The sequence below is a fragment of the Balaenoptera ricei genome, chromosome 13 (genome assembly GCF_028023285.1).
Source record: "Balaenoptera ricei isolate mBalRic1 chromosome 13, mBalRic1.hap2, whole genome shotgun sequence".
Taxonomy (NCBI): Eukaryota; Metazoa; Chordata; class Mammalia; order Artiodactyla; family Balaenopteridae; genus Balaenoptera; species Balaenoptera ricei.
In genome coordinates, this window is record NC_082651.1 from 42,853,586 (window position 1) to 42,870,474 (window position 16,889).

At 49.0% G+C, this 16,889-nt stretch overlaps 1 long non-coding RNA gene across 1 annotated transcript in view; it reads left to right on the top strand.

Moving 5' to 3' along the window:
• Positions 1 to 2,247, top strand: part of LOC132377090 (uncharacterized) — a 29,671-nt gene extending 27,424 nt beyond the window's left edge. The window contains exon 4 of the long non-coding RNA XR_009506524.1: positions 303 to 2,247. This is a non-coding gene — a long non-coding RNA (uncharacterized LOC132377090). The remainder of the gene's footprint in view (positions 1 to 302) is intronic.
• Positions 2,248 to 16,889: the final 14,642 nt, after the last annotated feature.

Sequence of the window (16,889 nt, forward strand, 5' to 3'; positions counted from 1 at the left end):
AAGTTAGTATTTGGATCTCTAGGCCTGAGCCTTTGGTGTTTTTCAGGGAGTCATCACTGTGAAGGAGGTAGGTAAAGCCATGGGTCTAGTCGTAGAGTGAGTGTAGAAGGCAGGAGAGGGCCAAGTTCACAAGCATCCACCTCTGGGAAGGCCTGCGTCCACTACTTCCTCCCTCCTTAGAGACAGAGAAGCACTTATTTCTTGTGTATTAATAGCCCCCTTGCTGAGGACTGTTGGGGAATAAAATCAGTCTTCTCACTTGAGGATGAATAATAACTGTGGGTCACTTCCTTTCCTCACAGGTCTCAAGGGTTTCCACATCCGCAGACGGAAGAGCTTAATCCTCCATCAGTATCCTCCGACGGCGCATTCAGTTGAGGGCAGTGTCTTATATTCCGACGTCCGTTCACCCTCATGCTTCACACATACTCTACCACTGATGGTTTCTTAGACTCTGGCTTTTGTCAGGCCCTTGATATCCACCAGTTACCCTTTGGTAAGAGATTAAGCCATTCCACTACTCTCCCAGAGGCATTTGCATTTAGAACTACAGGTATAATAGAAATAATGGAAGACGTTGCATTCCTGAGGGAAGGCGATCCTGGAATGAATTATTCATTTGCTCATTCTAGAACATCCCTGTCCAGTAGATCTTTCTGCACCGAAGGAAATGTTCTTCTGTGCTCTACAATACGATAGCTGCTAGCCATGTGTGGCTAGTGTAACTGAGGAGCTGTGTTTTTCATTTTAATTAAAGTTAAATTTAAATTGACAAGAGGAAAGCAGGCATTATTAGGTTGCATCCACTGGATTGGTGAGAGACCCCTGACAACCCACTTGCCTGCCCTACTATCCGAGCGCCCCCCAAAGGTAACTTTAAAAACGGGTCTTTCCAAGGTCGTGGGAAAGGACTTGGTGTGCCGCCACCACTTCTGCCTTTGGTCTCTGTGCCTTCCGCAGAGCTTCCAGCAGCGATGCGTTGGGACAGAGTGTCTGGAGGCTCACGACCTCTGTGGTTCGGAGGAACCACTGTGAGGCAGGCCCAGGGAAGAATTTGCCATTTTCAATGGAAAACAAGTGGCAGTTACTAATTATGATGACTTTGTACTTTGGATCTTGATTTGCTACACCTTCCTTTATAATAAGCAGTTACTTAAGAAATTAGGATGTTTTAGTTAATCCACGAAACAGGTATGAAGAGCAGCTTTTTTTTTTTTTTTTTTTTTTTTTTAAGCTGTGTCAGGCAGCATGCGGGATCTTAGTTCCCCAACCAGGGATCGAACACATGCCCCCTGCATTGGGAGCACGGAGTCTTAACCACTGGACCACCAGGGAAGTCCCAAGAGCAGCATTTTAAGAGGTGCAATTTCTTTGAAAAGTGGATCAAACTCATGACCTTAACATACTAACTATGTTTGTAAATAAACTCATGACATAAATCCTTAGTGCTTCTCTGAAATATGGAACGTGATAATCGAGCATGTGCTTGCATTTGTATTTGGGTAATATTCCAGTATTAGTTTCTTGATTAAATATGTGTGTGATCTTGGGACTTCCCAGCAGTCCAGTGCAGGGGGTGCAGGTTCGATCCCTGGTCAGGGAGCTAAGATCGCACATGCTTCGCAGACAAAAAACCAAAACATAAAACAGAAGTAATATTGTAATAAATTCAATAAAGACTTAAAAAAAAATGGTCCACATCAAAAAAAATCTTAAAAAAAAAATGTGCGTTATCTTAAAAAAAGGAAAGAAAATGGGTCTTTGAAATCAGATGGGCTTTCTTTTCCCACCCCTCTAGCCTTGACCCCTCAGTGTGTCTCCCCAAGAAAGCAGATGTCTGTGGCTGTCCCCCACAGGCCTCTCCTAGCCCTAGTTTTTCTCGCTCTTTGCCATAGGACACTGCCCATGCCTTTCCTTCTGTCCTGCCGCCCCCTCTCTCTATTCCTGCTCGTGCCACGGTAAACCCTAACTTCCTCCAAGAAGACTTCCCCAACTCCTGTCCCTTCCAAATGAGGCCAGTTTTAGGGCTCTGAACAGATTCCATTTGGCTTCCCGGTTGAGGGTGGAGGTGGCAGGGATGGATCTTAGGAAGATGTAGCTGCAGGATGGATGTGCATTAGGTCACTGCATTTCAAACTTCCAGTGAAAAATGTATGTCCCAACTACCGCACACGCCTACATACAGATATATAAAACTGAAACAAAAATTTTGTAAAAATAACACTCACTATGTGTGATGCATTTGGATATTTTCTGTTCTATTTATTTTTTAAAGGAAAATGCTGGTTATAACCCATTGAACTGATTTCACGACCCGGTCATGGGTCACAACCCACAGGGTGAAGAATGCAGAGTGAGATCATTGCTGCTCAGCACACCTCTGAACACAGCCAGGGGGCCCTGTGCAGATGCTGCCCCTTGGGTGCCTCGGAGAGCTGGCAGCTGACGGCCCTGGCAGCGCTGTGGTCCACCTGGTGCTGCTCTGCTTTCTCCATGGAGTCTCCTTTCAGGGCCCCAGTTGGTTGTGCCATAACGTGGCCGCAGATGCTTTCTCAGTGCTGTGGAAGGAGGTTGAAGTCTATAAAGCACTCCATACACCTGACAGAAAGATGCTGGCTCAGTGTGAAGTGTCACAAGGCTGTATACCTCATCCCATTTGTTGAGGCTCCTCATGGAGACAAAAGCTTCCAGGCCCCACGGGGCTCACTGGTGCTGCTCACCTGGGAGGGCTGTGAATAACAGACAGAATAAAAGCAAAACAGGGAGCTCTTGCATGCAGCGTAACAATGACAGAAACATCTTCCTGCTTAGAGGATGGATGATAAATATACATAAGGAACATTCCAGGGGGCAGTGAGTCTTGGAGCCCCATCTCCCTTTGGAACTGGAAGTTACTGAAAACCGAACCCACAGAAATAGCTACTTCAAAACCCCTGCATTTAAGCCAGGTGTTTTATCCCTCTGAGAGCCTCAAAGTCTGTTGACATTTACTTAGCACACTTTTCTAAGGAAAGTGACTCTCTGATTTCTCAACCCACTGCAGAAGAAAATTGCCTGGAAGGGTGGTGGTAGGTCTTTTCCAGAGAGAGACATGTAGATAACAGGAAAGTAAAAGCCATGGGGAAGGATAGAGAAACAGTAAGAAGGGGACACAATCATGTTATTATCTAGTTCCTTAGGGAATGTTCCTAATGACCACTTATGTGGGAAAAGGACATTTTTTAAAGCATTAGAGAGCAGTGGACCACCTTTTAGCAAGATTTCACTTTAAAGTGGTTGGCCATTGAAGTTTCACTTTTCAGGAAAAGTATTCATGAGAGCCTCAGTGATTCTGGATAAATTAGGTGCTGTTGAACTGCCCCTGATTAGGGCTAGTCATGGGTTTGAGGCATGCTGTAATCTCAGGTTCACGGGCAAGTCCTCCCCACCCAGCCCTAGTCTGCCTCATAGCCTGAAACCCCTCCATTACTGTTACTGTTGGGTTCCTTTGTTCACCTGTGTGAATTTGTGAATAAATTCTTTCCAATCTGAAAGCTTCTTGATAGTGGCTCCCGGATATTCTGAAGGTAGATGTAGAGAGAGAACTCTGATCTGGACCCTACCTGAGGATGGGGTGGCCTAAATGACCAGAGGGCAGGACAAAACCACTGGGATTTGGGCTGTGGTGAGTTTTTAGGGAGCAGTGGGGGGGCAGGCTTGGAAGCCGAGTTCCACCCTTTTCACTGCTTTCACTACTTGAGGACAGCCCACTCACTGAGACAGAGCCAGGTCTCTGTTTCTCCCATCGCCTGTCCCCTCGCGGCTCACTGGCCACCTGATCCCCAGCTCTGCTTCTGTGAGTTACCCTGAGTGACTGCAGGGGGTGCTCCAATTAAGTAAGGGGACCTCAAAGAAAAGCCAGGTGTTTCTGAGACAAAGATCATTTATTCCATATCAACTGAGAAAGCAACCTTTAAGTAGAAGGCAGTGGGGTTGGTGGTGTGTGACACCACCAGGAGGTTTCTGTCTTAACAATAGATTGCTACATAGTATGCATGCATAATACATTACAATTCTAGTATTAATATTTACAAATGCCCTGTGACTACAAAATGATGAAATTTCTCCCAGTGGGGAGAATAACAACAATAAACTAAAATAACAATACCAAAAGTCTTTGAAAAGATCTCAGGGATCTCCGTGGTGGCGCAGTGGTTAAGAATCTGCCTGCCAGTGCAGGAGACACGGGTTTGGGCTCTGGTCCGGGAAGATCCCACATGCCACGGAGCAAGTAAGCTCGTGCGCCACAACTACTGAGCCTGTGCTCTAGAGCCCGTGCTCCTCAACAAGAGAAGCCACCTCAATGAGAAGCCAGTGCACCGCAACGAAGAGTATCCCCCGCTCGCCACAGCTAGAGGAAGCCCGCGAGCAGCAACGAAGACCCGATGCAGCCAAAAATAAAAATAAATAAATTAAAAAAAAAAAAAAGATTTCAGGGGCTTTGGCCAGAAATGAATTGGGGCTTGGTCAAGTGGTGGTTCTGAGAAGCTGCCTAATGGAATTCTTTTTTTTTTTTTTTGGTAGGAATATAATGTGAAGGGTAGAGAAAAACCACTCGAGCTTAAGCACTCTAGTGGAAATTAGATTCTGATGATGAAATCACGAATGATTTTAACAGCGAGAAGAAGGGGCATCAGCAAAAGAAGACCAACGAGCTTAAATTTTCAATGAACCTACTGTTTTCTCACATGTACGGGGTACCTGGTATGTGATACACCCATGTCAGAACGTCCAGAAGGAGCAAAGTCCAGAATTAGACGAGATTGTAAAGGAATCCCAACCAGCACAAAGGTTGCTTGTCTGCTTCCTTATTGAAGTCAAGAGGAGGAACAAGGCAAAGACAGGCCTTCTGCTAGGGGGAAGCACAGAGTATTCATGTCAGAGAGAAAAATAAAAGGTGCCCAATTCCCATTTGCTTCCAACTCTGCCTCCCTTGAGAATAGTCCCCAAACTGAGGAGAAAAAGTAACATCGTATGGAATGAAATGAGGCTCCCGACGACGGTAGAGGAGATGTTAATGGAACCCTCTTCCCGGGGGCAAAGACCACTGTCACATTTCCCATCTAGGTTGACTCACGTCCCTGAATCAGTACTTCCAGGGAGAGGCAGTCTAACTAGAGACAGATGCATTTATTAGTCCTTGATTTCAACATAGATAAGGAAACTGAAACCTGTCCTTTTCAGCAATTTTTAACATTTAAATCAATAAAAACCCACTAGGTAGGCTTCTCTAAGCTAAAGATGACATAGCTCTGGGAGGGACAAGTAAATGGCTTTGGGGTGACAAAGTCAGGATTTCAAACAGTCTTATCAGGGTGGAAAAAAGAGGAGGGAATTTTATAAGGGAAAATTTAATATATTTGGGTTCAACAAATTTAATCATCCAAGTGCGTAATGGGGGTGCCTGAGATGGGCTTGTGGAGGGGCCTGAAGGGGCTGGTTTTCCACAGGCTCCTTGTGGACCAGGAGTGGGGGGCTCAGGGGAGCGCAGCCACACGCCGGAGGTGCCAACCCGGAGCAAAGGAGGGGATGCAGCCCATTTCCACTCCCTGCTCCTTAGGACACGCGGATGTCCAGTGTGGGGTGCAGGCTTCTGGAGACTAACAAAGAAGGAAACATCCAGGGCGGGTCATCAGGATGGAGAGGGTCTGGGGACAGGGGAGTGGGTGATGAGGCAAGGACCGTCAGCTTTGGGAAGAGAGGTGAGTTCAAATATCTGAAGAGTCTCCTGAGAGTGAAAGAGGGGACAATTCTGTATGTCCAGAGGGCGGCCCAAGTTAGAGGGAAGTAGGCCTAGGTTCTGTTTGAGGAAGATGCACTGTGTCTTCCCTGTCAATGGAGGGTTTCTACGGCCTTGGGATGGCCTCCCTGCCAGGGACATCTCAGAGGGGATGCCTAGCGAGGTGGCATGAGGATTCTAAAGTTCCTTCCCAAGATGTTCCCTCTGCCATGGACGAGGAGTCCGCAGAGAGCGCCTTTGCCCAGGCACTTTGGAGTAAGTAGCTGTACAAGGGCAAACTGGGGCTCCGGGTTCAAGTCCTGCTTTGGTCACTTTGCATGTGACCTTTGACTAGTCACTCTCTGCACCTTGGTCCCTTCATTAAAAATATGGATCATGGCAATAGTACACTCCTGCCAGGACTTTTGTGAAGTTTAATTGAGTTAAAGCGAGGCATTTAGAGCTATTCCACAGCCTTGGTAAGGGCTGTGTACCAGATAGCTTCAGTGATGGTCATCCGCCCACTGTCACCACCACCGCCGCCTCCGCTGATTGATCACACGGTGCTGGGGGAGTAGAGGTGAGCGGGTGGGCTCCCTGCCTTCAACAAGTCAAAGCCCAGTGTGGAAGGTGGAGGACTGTCACATGTGGGGATGGGGTTTGGGGGAGCACGGGGCACGGCCACTTGCGGAAGGCTTGTGGGGCGGGGTGGCAGTCCAGGGCCTCCTTCCTCTGAGACCAGCTCCTGAAACCATGGCTTGTCTCCACAGCATTTCCAGGCATCCCAGGGCTGCTGTCTCGTCAGTCCAGCGCTCTCCTGGCTGTTTGCTCTGGAGGTGCCCCTTCTGCACCCCGTCAAGTGCTAGGACTGGCCAGGCTGGCTTGGCAGGTTGGGGACCCAGGGCCCCCTGGCACAGGGCCCCTCGGCACAGCTGGGGCCCGCAGACCCTATTCCTGAGCTTCAGGGCCCCAAACGCTAAAGCTCCCTGTGTGCCTCCTCTGTGCCCGGCACTGTGCTGGGTGTCCTCCTGCACAGTCGTGGCACATCGTATGCCGGGAGACAGGTGGTATCAGTCATCCCCATTTTACAGCTAAGTAAACAGGCTGAGACATTAAGTGTCTTACAAAGGGCAGGGCCAGGACTTGGACCGAAGGTTTCCGAGGCCAAAATTGGGTGCCATTTCCATACCCGACCAGAGGTGACTCAGCCAAGAGCCCAGCCCTTGGGAGGAGTTGGAGCCAGAGTTCTGATAACTGACTACTCCAGCCCAGGGGAAGGGCCAGAAGGGCTCTGAGAGCCCTACCCTTCCAGGCCTGTCTCCTGCTCCCCGAATCCCTGCCTACTCATGAGATCCCCCTCACGAAGCCAACGCCCGTCTGGGAAGTGCTCAGGGGACCCCGTCTTGCAAAGTGGTCCCTGTCTGCTCACTCTTCATGGAAACATCTCTCAACCAGTGGTCATTTTAAAAAAGGAAGGCAGTGGTTTAGGGAAAAAACATGTTTTTTTAAGTAGTGGTGGCCTTTTTTGTTCCCTAAAGACTTTTTTTTTTGAAGAACAGTTTCAGGTTCACAACAAAATTAAGAGGAAGGGTTCCCATGTACCCCCCGCCTCCACACATACACAGCCTCCCCCAGCGTCAGCATTCCCTGCTGGATCCATGTGTTTGTTACAGCTGATGAATCTATGTGGTGACCTTTCTCCCAGAGTTTTATCTGAACTTGCTTGAAATTGAAAACAGATATTCTGTGTGAAGAGAATGTGTGGGAACCTGTGCGTGCCCTCCTGTCTCTTGACCCCCTTCTACCACCCCACCCAGATTCTGCAGAACCCGGATGTAGTTTATGACCCCTGCTCTGAGGTGGGGAGAGTTAGCGCTACTCTTTGTTAATGATCCCTTCCCCAGATTGTGCCTCTAGAACCTAAGTTCCGTGTGGCAGGTTTTTAAAAAAATTATGCTAAAAGATACATAACACATAATTTACCATTTTAACCATTTTTGAGTGTACAATTCAGTGGCATTAAGTATATTCACATTGTTCTGCAACCATCACCACCATCCGTTTCCAGAACTTTTTCTTTTGTTTGTTTGTTTTTAACATCTTTATTGGAGTATGATTGCTTTACAATGTTGTGTTAGTTTCTGCTGTATAACAAAGTGAATCAGTTATACATATACATATATCCCCATATCTCCTCCCTCTTGCGTCTCCCTCCCACCCTCCCTATCCCACCCCTCTAGATGGGCACAAAGCACCGAGCTGATCTCCCTGTGCTATGCGGCTGCTTCCCACTAGCTATCGATTTTACATTTGGTAGTGTATATATGTCCATGCCACTCTCTCACTTCGTGCCAGCTTACCCTTCCCCCTCCCCGTGTCCTCAAGTCCATTCTCTACATCTGCATCTTTATTCCTGTCCTGCCCCTAGGTTCTTCAGAACCATTTTTTTCCAGAACTTTTTTATTATCCCAAACTGAATCTCTCTACCCATTAAACAATAACTCCCCATCTTCTCTCCCCTCAGATTCTGGCAACCACCATCCTACTCTGTCTCTATGAATTTGTCTATTCTAGGTAGACCTATTCTGGGTCTGTTCTCATAAGTGGAATCATACAATATTTGTCTTTTTGTGTCTGGCTTATTTCACTTAGCATAATGTCTTCAAGGTTCATCCATGTGGTAGCATGTGTCAGAATTTCCTTCCTTTTTAAGGTTGAGTGATATTCCATTGTAGGTATATGCCACGTAGTTCTATGTTTAATTTTTTGAGGAACCGTCATACCGTTTTCCACAAAGGATGCACGATCTTATATTCCCATCAGCAAAGTACAAGGGTTCCAGTTTCTCTATGTTCTTGCCATCGTGGCAGGGGGTTTTTGTTTGTTTTGTTTTTAAAGTTAGATGTGAAATGCGTATGAGACATGTTTTTTTTTAATAGCTACTTTATTTATTTATTTATTTATTTTTGGCTGTGTTGGGTCTTCGGTTCGTGCGAGGGCTTTCTCTAGTTGTGGCAAGCGGGGGCCACTCTCCATCGCGGTGCGGGGACCGCTCTTCATCGCGGTGCGCGGGCCTTTCACTATCGCGGCCCCTCCCGTTGCGGGGCACAGGCTCCAGACGCGCAGGCTCAGTAGTTGTGGCTCACGGGCCCAGCTGCTCCGTGGCATGTGGGATCTTCCCAGACCAGGGCTCGAACCCGTGTCCCCTGCATTAGCAGGCAGATTCTCAACCACTGCGCCACCAGGGAAGCCCCTGTTTGTTTTGTTTGTTTGTTTTGTTTTTTCTGGCTGCACCGCCCGGCATGTGGGATCTTAGTTCCCCAACCAAGGATTGAACCCGTGCCCCCTGCATTGGGAGTGCAGAGTTTTAACCACTGGACGGCCAGGGAAGTTCCAGCGCTTTTTAATCTCTTGTTCATGGCTGTATCCAGAGACTAGGACAGTGCCCAGCACATAGTAGGTACTCAATAAATATTTGTTGGGTCAGATGAATCGGCTTTGGTCTCTAGGCAGCTGTACCAGGGAGCCCGTGTACCTGTCAGCAGAACCTTCCCCTTCTAGTCCTTGCTCAGCTCTGAGAATCACCCTTTTGATGGGGTAAGTTACCTACAGGTGCCCACTGGTGTCAAGAGAAATGGTAGCGCTGTGGAGGTCAGGGAATCGAACATGCTGGCTAGCATGGGAGTGTTTTTTAAACTGTGGGTCTCGACCCATTTGTGGCTCGTGAAACCAGTTTTTAGTGGTTAAAAGCATTTACTACAAATGAAATCAAATAAAAGTATTAGGGCATACTACATGGAAGAAAGAGTAAGTATCATTTACCTGTATCATTTGTGAAACTTGTTTTTTTGCGTAATGTTTGTGTACATGTGTAATAGATCACCAAGAGTTTGAAAAACACTTTTGTTTAGGGTCTGTAGCCTCTGCCTGAAGAATTCTCACAGCAGGCAGCTTACTACCTCACAAGGAAGCCCACACCATTTGGGGGTCTGCTGTAATATTGGAATATTCCTCAATGAGCAGAAACCTTTGCTTTGGGGCCCTACTCTGTGCCGGGACCTGTAATGGGCACTGTTAGCTAAACTGCCCCCACTACTACCTATCCCGTGTGGGACGCAGCCCAGCTGTGAGGTCCTTCCTGCAGGGCAGAGCCTTCTAGCACTGTGTCTTTTGATTGGGGTTCATATTAGACACACTGTTTTTCTCCAGTGAAGGCATCTGCATACGGGGACGTCTGTGTCCCATTTGCCAGGCAGGCAGGCCTCCCTTGGTTCCTAGACAGATCTAGTCTAGGATGACTGCTTCCTTGTCTGAGGTGTCCTCTGGGCTCCCCACATCTAATTTACTGCATGCCCCATAGTCCACATTTTAAGTCTGGCCATCCCACACTTCCCCTCCAAGTCTGATGAAAATTCCACCCACCATTATTGTGCGATGCTGAGGCAGATGAGGAGAAACAAATGTACTTATAGATTTATATTTCTTCTTTCTTCATCACTTCTGGGGTTATGTTACGAGCCACGCCATGCCCAGGCCTGGGTTCCGTGTTCACCTAGCTTTCCTGCATCTCTCCTACCACAGCCTTGTGACACAAGTCTTGTTGCTTAATTTTCTTCTCCTCCTCGTGGAGGAGGCTCTTATCTCTCAGAGGGCAGTAACTGTTGCATTCATCTTTCTGTCCTTGGACCTCGCACATGAAGTTTGTGCTCCATATGTATTTGTTGACTGGATGGATGTATGAATTTTAAACTTCTTGAGAGTAGAGACTGTCATTCCCTTTCTTACTAATTCCACATCTCAGTCCAGCCCAGGTCTGAGCCCATAATAAGGCTGATAGTTTGGCCAATTGATGGGAGTGCTGGAGAGTCAACAGGAAAAGTTTCCCAGGTCCAATTGGATTTTGATTCTCAAGGAAATAAAACCCAGAGGCTAGATTCTCCCAAATACCTGGAGTGCCTGTCAGTGAGAGGCCAGATCCTATCACTTGTGCCCATGATCCTGGGCAGTGAGAAGGTGGTATGGTGAGGTGGGAAGAACTTGGATAATAAAACAAGAGAGGGGCTTTATGTGGACCAATGATGATCAAGTGCCAGGAACTGAGGAGTTTGGTTAACTCAGCTCTCTGCCCCAAGGTCCAAGTCTAAAAGAAAGAGACAGAGAGGGAAGGAAGGAAGAAAGGAGAACGAGAGAACAAGAGAGTGTGCCTAGACTTGGAAGCTAGATCAAACTGGACCTGAATCCCCTTTCCATCTCCTTTAATTATGGAACTCTAGACATGGTATTAATCCTCTGAGTCCTGGTTTCTGCTTCTATGGAATGAGAATTAGATAATACATGTGACAGGCCCCCTCACTGTTCTTGGCACATGGTAGATAATCAGTAAATAATGGGAAGTTTTAGTACCATTGCATCATGTTTGGCATGCCTTATCAGTGTAGGTCCAGCTGATACAAGCCAAAAGAGGTCATTTATTAGAAGAATCCTAGCTCACCACCTTGAAGAAAGGGTTGACGTTGAGGCCTCAGGAAGGCCAGGAAAATTGGACCTAGACTTTCAGGAACAGGAAGGCTGCCTTTGGACAGAGGTAGTGCCAGCCTCCTTGTGTGATCTCCAGACAGAGTCTCATTGGCAGGTTTGGATCCTGTGCTGACAGTCCCACTGGGAATTGAGGGAGATGGAGGTCTCCCTCAGAAAAGTGAGGTGCTGTATCCAGAAGAAGGGAGGGCGAGATGGCTAGACGGGCAGAACTGTTGACCAGGACACATGAGTTTCCCCTCCACTCCCACCTTCTACCCGAAACCTGGTGCTCAGGTAGCCCACTGGCTGAGCCCTCACGTGCAGAACTCTGTAACTACTGTTACCCCGCTCCTCCCCGACTCTCTAAATTCCTCCGCCAGTTTTTAGTCTCAACACACTGTGTGCCCAGCCTGGCCTGGCCTGGCCCTGAGCAGGAGGGTAGCATCTCTACTCAAAGGGCTGCCCTGCTCAGGGCCTCCTGCCTCCTCCCCATCCCTGCACAAGAGCTCCAGGCCCACCTACTCACCCGCTCTTTACAAAGTTCTGTACACCCTACAGAAAAGAACCTCAGGCCAGTTTTTAAATTTTCAAGTATACTTTTTCGAAACTGAATCTTCTTTTTACTTTATACTTGGCCCCGTCCTGTGTTCTTAGAGAGGCTACCGGAGACCTTGGGTTTCCAGCAGAACAAGAGGCTCTACTGAAACAGACCGAGAACACAAGTACTGAGATTGCCCAGCATACTTAAGTGCCACGTCCCCCACAGGGCTGTGGGGGGAAGGGTTTGGGGGAGGGACCCACCACGAGCTTGGCCAGCCCTCTGTTCCTCTTGTCTCCCCTTTTCTGCTCCCGCTATTCTAGGCAGCAACATCGTCCACTCAGGACACCTAAAAGGCCTCCAAGCCTGAGAGTTCACAGTAAGGGGCCTCAGGCCCGAGGAGGCTGAGAAGCGGACCCAATGCTCGAACCCGTGTCCCCTGCATTGGCAGAAAGATTCCCAACCACTGCGCCACCAGGGAAGCCCCTAATAGGCATTTCTTAATTGCTACTGGGTTTACAGATTTTTTCATATTTGGTGGCCAGCTGTACTTTTGTTTTTGGTTTCCCAATCATCTATAGGGGTTTTTGTCCATGTCTAGGCCTTTAGCTTCCATCCAATCTGACATACTACCAGTGTCAGGTGAGTTTCTAGAAAGCCATCCCTGCACCCTGCAAAGTCACCAAGGAAGGGGCCCCCGGGAAGGGTTGGCCTGCCCAGATGCTCCCTGCAGGGTTTGTTTCTCCTACAGAGGCCTGCCCCAGGTCGTGGAAGCCAGGTGACAGTGAGGTGTGTTCTCTGAGAGTGGGCTTAGCTGGCGGCCAGGAAGCCAGCTGTGTACAAAGAGCAGTGCAGGGTGGCCGGTGACGTGTTGTCAAGAGCACCGTCTTGGAGTCAGAAGAATTGTGGTTTCGTCCTACTTCTCTTACTAACGTGAATTTGAGCAAATCCCGTCCATTTACTGAGCTCTAGTTTTTTCACCTGGTTAATGGGCGAAATCTCAGGGACCAAATGAACGGTTGTGAAGGCACTTTGTCAAGCGCTGTACAAATGGGTGATATGGTCAGAGGGAACCATGTTGTGAAGGGGACTGAGAAGTGCCTCGCGTAGACAGTATGAATCTCAGTCCACCACCCTCCTGAGATCAACTCAGTTCCAACCCTGAGCTCCCACCTGGTCTGACGGGGAGGAAATTCCATCTTGGTCACTATCGGCCCCTTCCCAGTAAGGGTCACCCCGGAGTCCAGGAGGCTCATGGTGCTGCCCGGGAAAGGGGCCTTCTATGGGCTGTCCACTCGCATGGGCCCTGGTGCCCTGTGAGGCTCCGACTCTGCCTCCAGGCCACAGTCAGGCTTCTGTGCCCAGGGTCAGATTCCGTCTGGTCCTGAAGCTCAAAGAGGACAGATCCAAGACCTTCTTGGAATGGGAAGGGAGAAGCAGAATACAACCATCTAAACACAAGTTAATATCTGAGAAAGTAACCTGGCCACGCCTAGAAGACATTGGAAGATATGTCCTCTTGTCCAAATACTGTCACAAACTTGCCGTGTGGCCTCTGGCACGTTACCCATTGTCTCTGAGATGGTTTCCTTAGCTGTGCAATGAGGGGTGGGTTTCATAACCTCTAGAGCAGCCATGGGTGCTCTCCAGCCTAGAGTCTGCCGGTCCTGGGAGGGGACGAGGTTTTCTTTCATTTTGATGTGCCTGGCCTTTCCCAGTCACAATCACGTGACCTGGCCAGGAGCCCTTTAGCAGCGTGGCCGACAGAATGTTACCGAGGCGTGCTGCTGGTCTGATCTGTTAGGGGTCTGTAGCTCTGTGTAATCTTCACAGTAAATATGAGCTAGCTGTGGGTTGCTAGCTCTCAGTACATTGTCTCACTGGTTGCCAGTGCTCTCAGTACATTATCTCATTTAATTTGCATTAATGCTTGTTGGGTTGGTCCTATTTTTCATTTTATAAGAGAGGAAACAGAGACCAGGTAGCTTTCCCATAGCCAAATGGTGGGTGAGGGGCAGAACTGGCCTGACCCTGATGCTGAGTCTTCTAGCCCACTGGGTCGTGTCCCCTCTGGGGCAGAGGGAACCTGAAGGCAAACGTCCTGGGATGTGTGTGTGACCATTCTGAGAACCAGTCTGGGAAAACCCTCCCCGAGGAGACTCCCAGGTTCTCATGTCCCCCAGACTCCTGAACAGTTGGGGAGAGGGTATTGGGAGGAGCATAGAAACTCCTGGGGACGAGGGTTCTCTGGGGGCAACAGTAAGCATCCCTCAGAGTTCTGGGGTCTCTGCCTGGACAGTAGGCCCAGGACCCTGCCTGCACGCCCATCCTACAGAGGGCTGTCCTCCTTTCTTCACTCATGTTCCTGCAAGGGTGGTCCAGGGTACCTCACCTGCTTCCTCCTTGGGCCGGGGTTGGGGTGACATCTGGGTTTGCATCCAGGCAATGGGTAGGCACATGCCATTATCACCATGCACCCCCCAAAGGCAGGGACCCACATCTGGGCCTTACCACCTAGAGACAGGTACAAGCCAGCCTGCAATGGTGTGGTGACACAAGCAAGCCTCCCCTTAGTGATTCTGTCACATAGGTCCGTCCACTGCCCCCACAGAGTTACTCCTACTAATTTCAACCTCTCTCCCCTTTACCCCATGGGCTGAAAAATTGGTTGTTGAAAAAGAGATACTCTCTAAGACCTTATGATCCTCCAAAGATGCATTCTATCCAACTTTCCTGATGCACTTGTTGGGAAATGGTACCTTATTTATCCAAATCTTAAGTCGGGTTTGGGATTATATTGATTCAAAAATCATGTTGGGCCATTTCTTTCCATTTGTACTTACTAAGCTCTTCCTAGGCAGTACTGGGCCAGGCACTGTGAGTACGAGAAAAGTTCTAAAGGCCAGCCTTCATTTTACAGATGGAAAGAGGACAGCTCAGAGATACTAAGGAGCTCGGCCAAGGTTATACAGCTACTTAGGGGCCGTCGTGGGTTTGGAACTCAAGTTTCCTGCCTTTTGGCCCTGTGCTCTTTTGACAGCATCTTATGCAACTTACGCTATGGTTGAAGGAGCAGGAATGGCACCCTCTGGAACAATTACAGAACTCTTAGAGGGGAGCAGAGTTCCCCTTGTTGGTGATTTCCCACCCACAATGGGCTTGTTGCCAGTGTCTTATGTTGTTTACTTATATATGCTTGTCTGGGGGGTTGTCATTTTCTTTTGAGACACTGGGAAATCCCGTAATTAAAAAAAAAAATCAGTGAAATTGGATTCCTATATCTTTGCCCAGTTTGTGCTTCTTCAGTGTGTGTGTGTGTGTGTGTGTGTATGTGTGTTTTGTATTCTAGCACTTTCTATCCTCAGACAATTTCACATAGGTTGGTCTGGGGGAGGGCTCTCTATCTATGTGTGCTTTACCTGGGGCACAATGACAGAGACAGAGCAGACAGAGTGGGAGTGAGGTGCGGGGAAGAGGCAACGGGCGCCCATGAGGAAAGGAGGCATCATGCCCTCTTACTCTCTGGGAGGCTCTGAACCTGGAGGAGAAGGGGGTCTGCCACGGTCGTGCACTGGTGGGGTGAGATGGTGTCTCTGGGAAAAAGGAAAGAGGCTGGTAAAGGGTTTTCTTAACCCAGAAATGTATAGGTTTTGAAGGTTCCTGACAGTGTCAATGTCATTCATTCATTCACTCAAATAACCCTGGAAAGAATGCAACAAATAATGATCTAAAATCACCTCTGGGGGCTTCCCTGGTGGTGCAGTGGTTAAGAATCCGCCTGCCAATGCAGGGGACATGGGTTCGAGCCCTGGTCCGGGAAGATCCCACATGCTGCGGAGCAACTAAGCCCGTGCGTCACAACTGCTGAGCCCGCGCGCCACAACTACTGAAGTCCACGCACCTAGAGCCCGTGCTTCTCAACAAGAGAAGCCACTGCGGTGAGAAGTCTGCGCACCACAACGAAGAGTAGCCCCGCTCACCACAACTAGAGAAAGCCCGCTCACAGCAACAAAGACCCAACGCAGCCAAAAAAAAGGAATAAATAAAATCACCTCTGGGCAAAGGCCCTGTGTCAGGTTCCAGAAAAGATGTGTTTTATGTCTAAGGATGTGTCTTGGTTCTGTTCTGCCCTCTCTAGGAGAGAATCAGCCTCCTCTGGCCCAAAGGCCTGCCTGAGGGCTTCCACTCAGCCTCAAGGGCCCTGGAGAGACTTCTGGCCGGGCCGGGCCTCCTGGGGCTGGGGTGTGGGAGAAGGCTGCCATCCACACCGCTGCCTCACCAAGATCAGACGGGAGGGAGCGAGGCGCTGGGGAGCTGGGCCTGGCTTCCAAGGAAAAATGCCACCGCAGCTCCTCTGAGAAGCCAGTGGGCCGAGAGCAGGGCTTGGAGGATTGTGGGTTTCCAACCCTCCCTGACTTAACACCCAACTTTTTGTCAGAGAAGATGAAAACAACCAGGCCCACTATCGAGAAATGAAGCCAGGTTTGGATCTCACGAGAGATCAGAAAAGAGTATAAAAATGGAAACCAGGGGGACCCTGGCACAGGCTGGGCGCTGGCCTCAGGGGTCGCCGTCCTGGGTCGGGCCTCCCCGGGGCCACATCGTGGGGAGAGACGGGGCTGGGTGGGGCAGAGCCGAGGGTGGGTCACATTTCTAACTCCTGTCTCTTTGGAGCTGTGAGTCAGACACATTTTATCTTACTTGTTTTGACCTTCCATGAGGCAACAGCTGGAGGTGGGGCAGAGAGACAGAGCAACAAGTGTGCTGGTTCTTCTTTTGGCCCATTTAGCAACTTCCTGTAATTTTTGAGCAAGGACAGGTATAACGCCTCGTGCTCTCAGATGCGTAGTCTCCAACATACGCTCTGACCTCAAGGTTGTCTGGTTCAGCCCAGTCAAAGGCAAATTCATTGACTGTAGGGAAATTGTGGACGTTAAATAGGCCCCCTTGGCTGGGCCTGACTGGTCGGTTATTCAGCAAATAAATTTGGGCACCTACTTTGTGCCTCGCACAGTGAGGGGCCTCCAGGCTCACGTCTCCTTCATGCTCCACTCCTTTCCCCTTTATCACTCATTT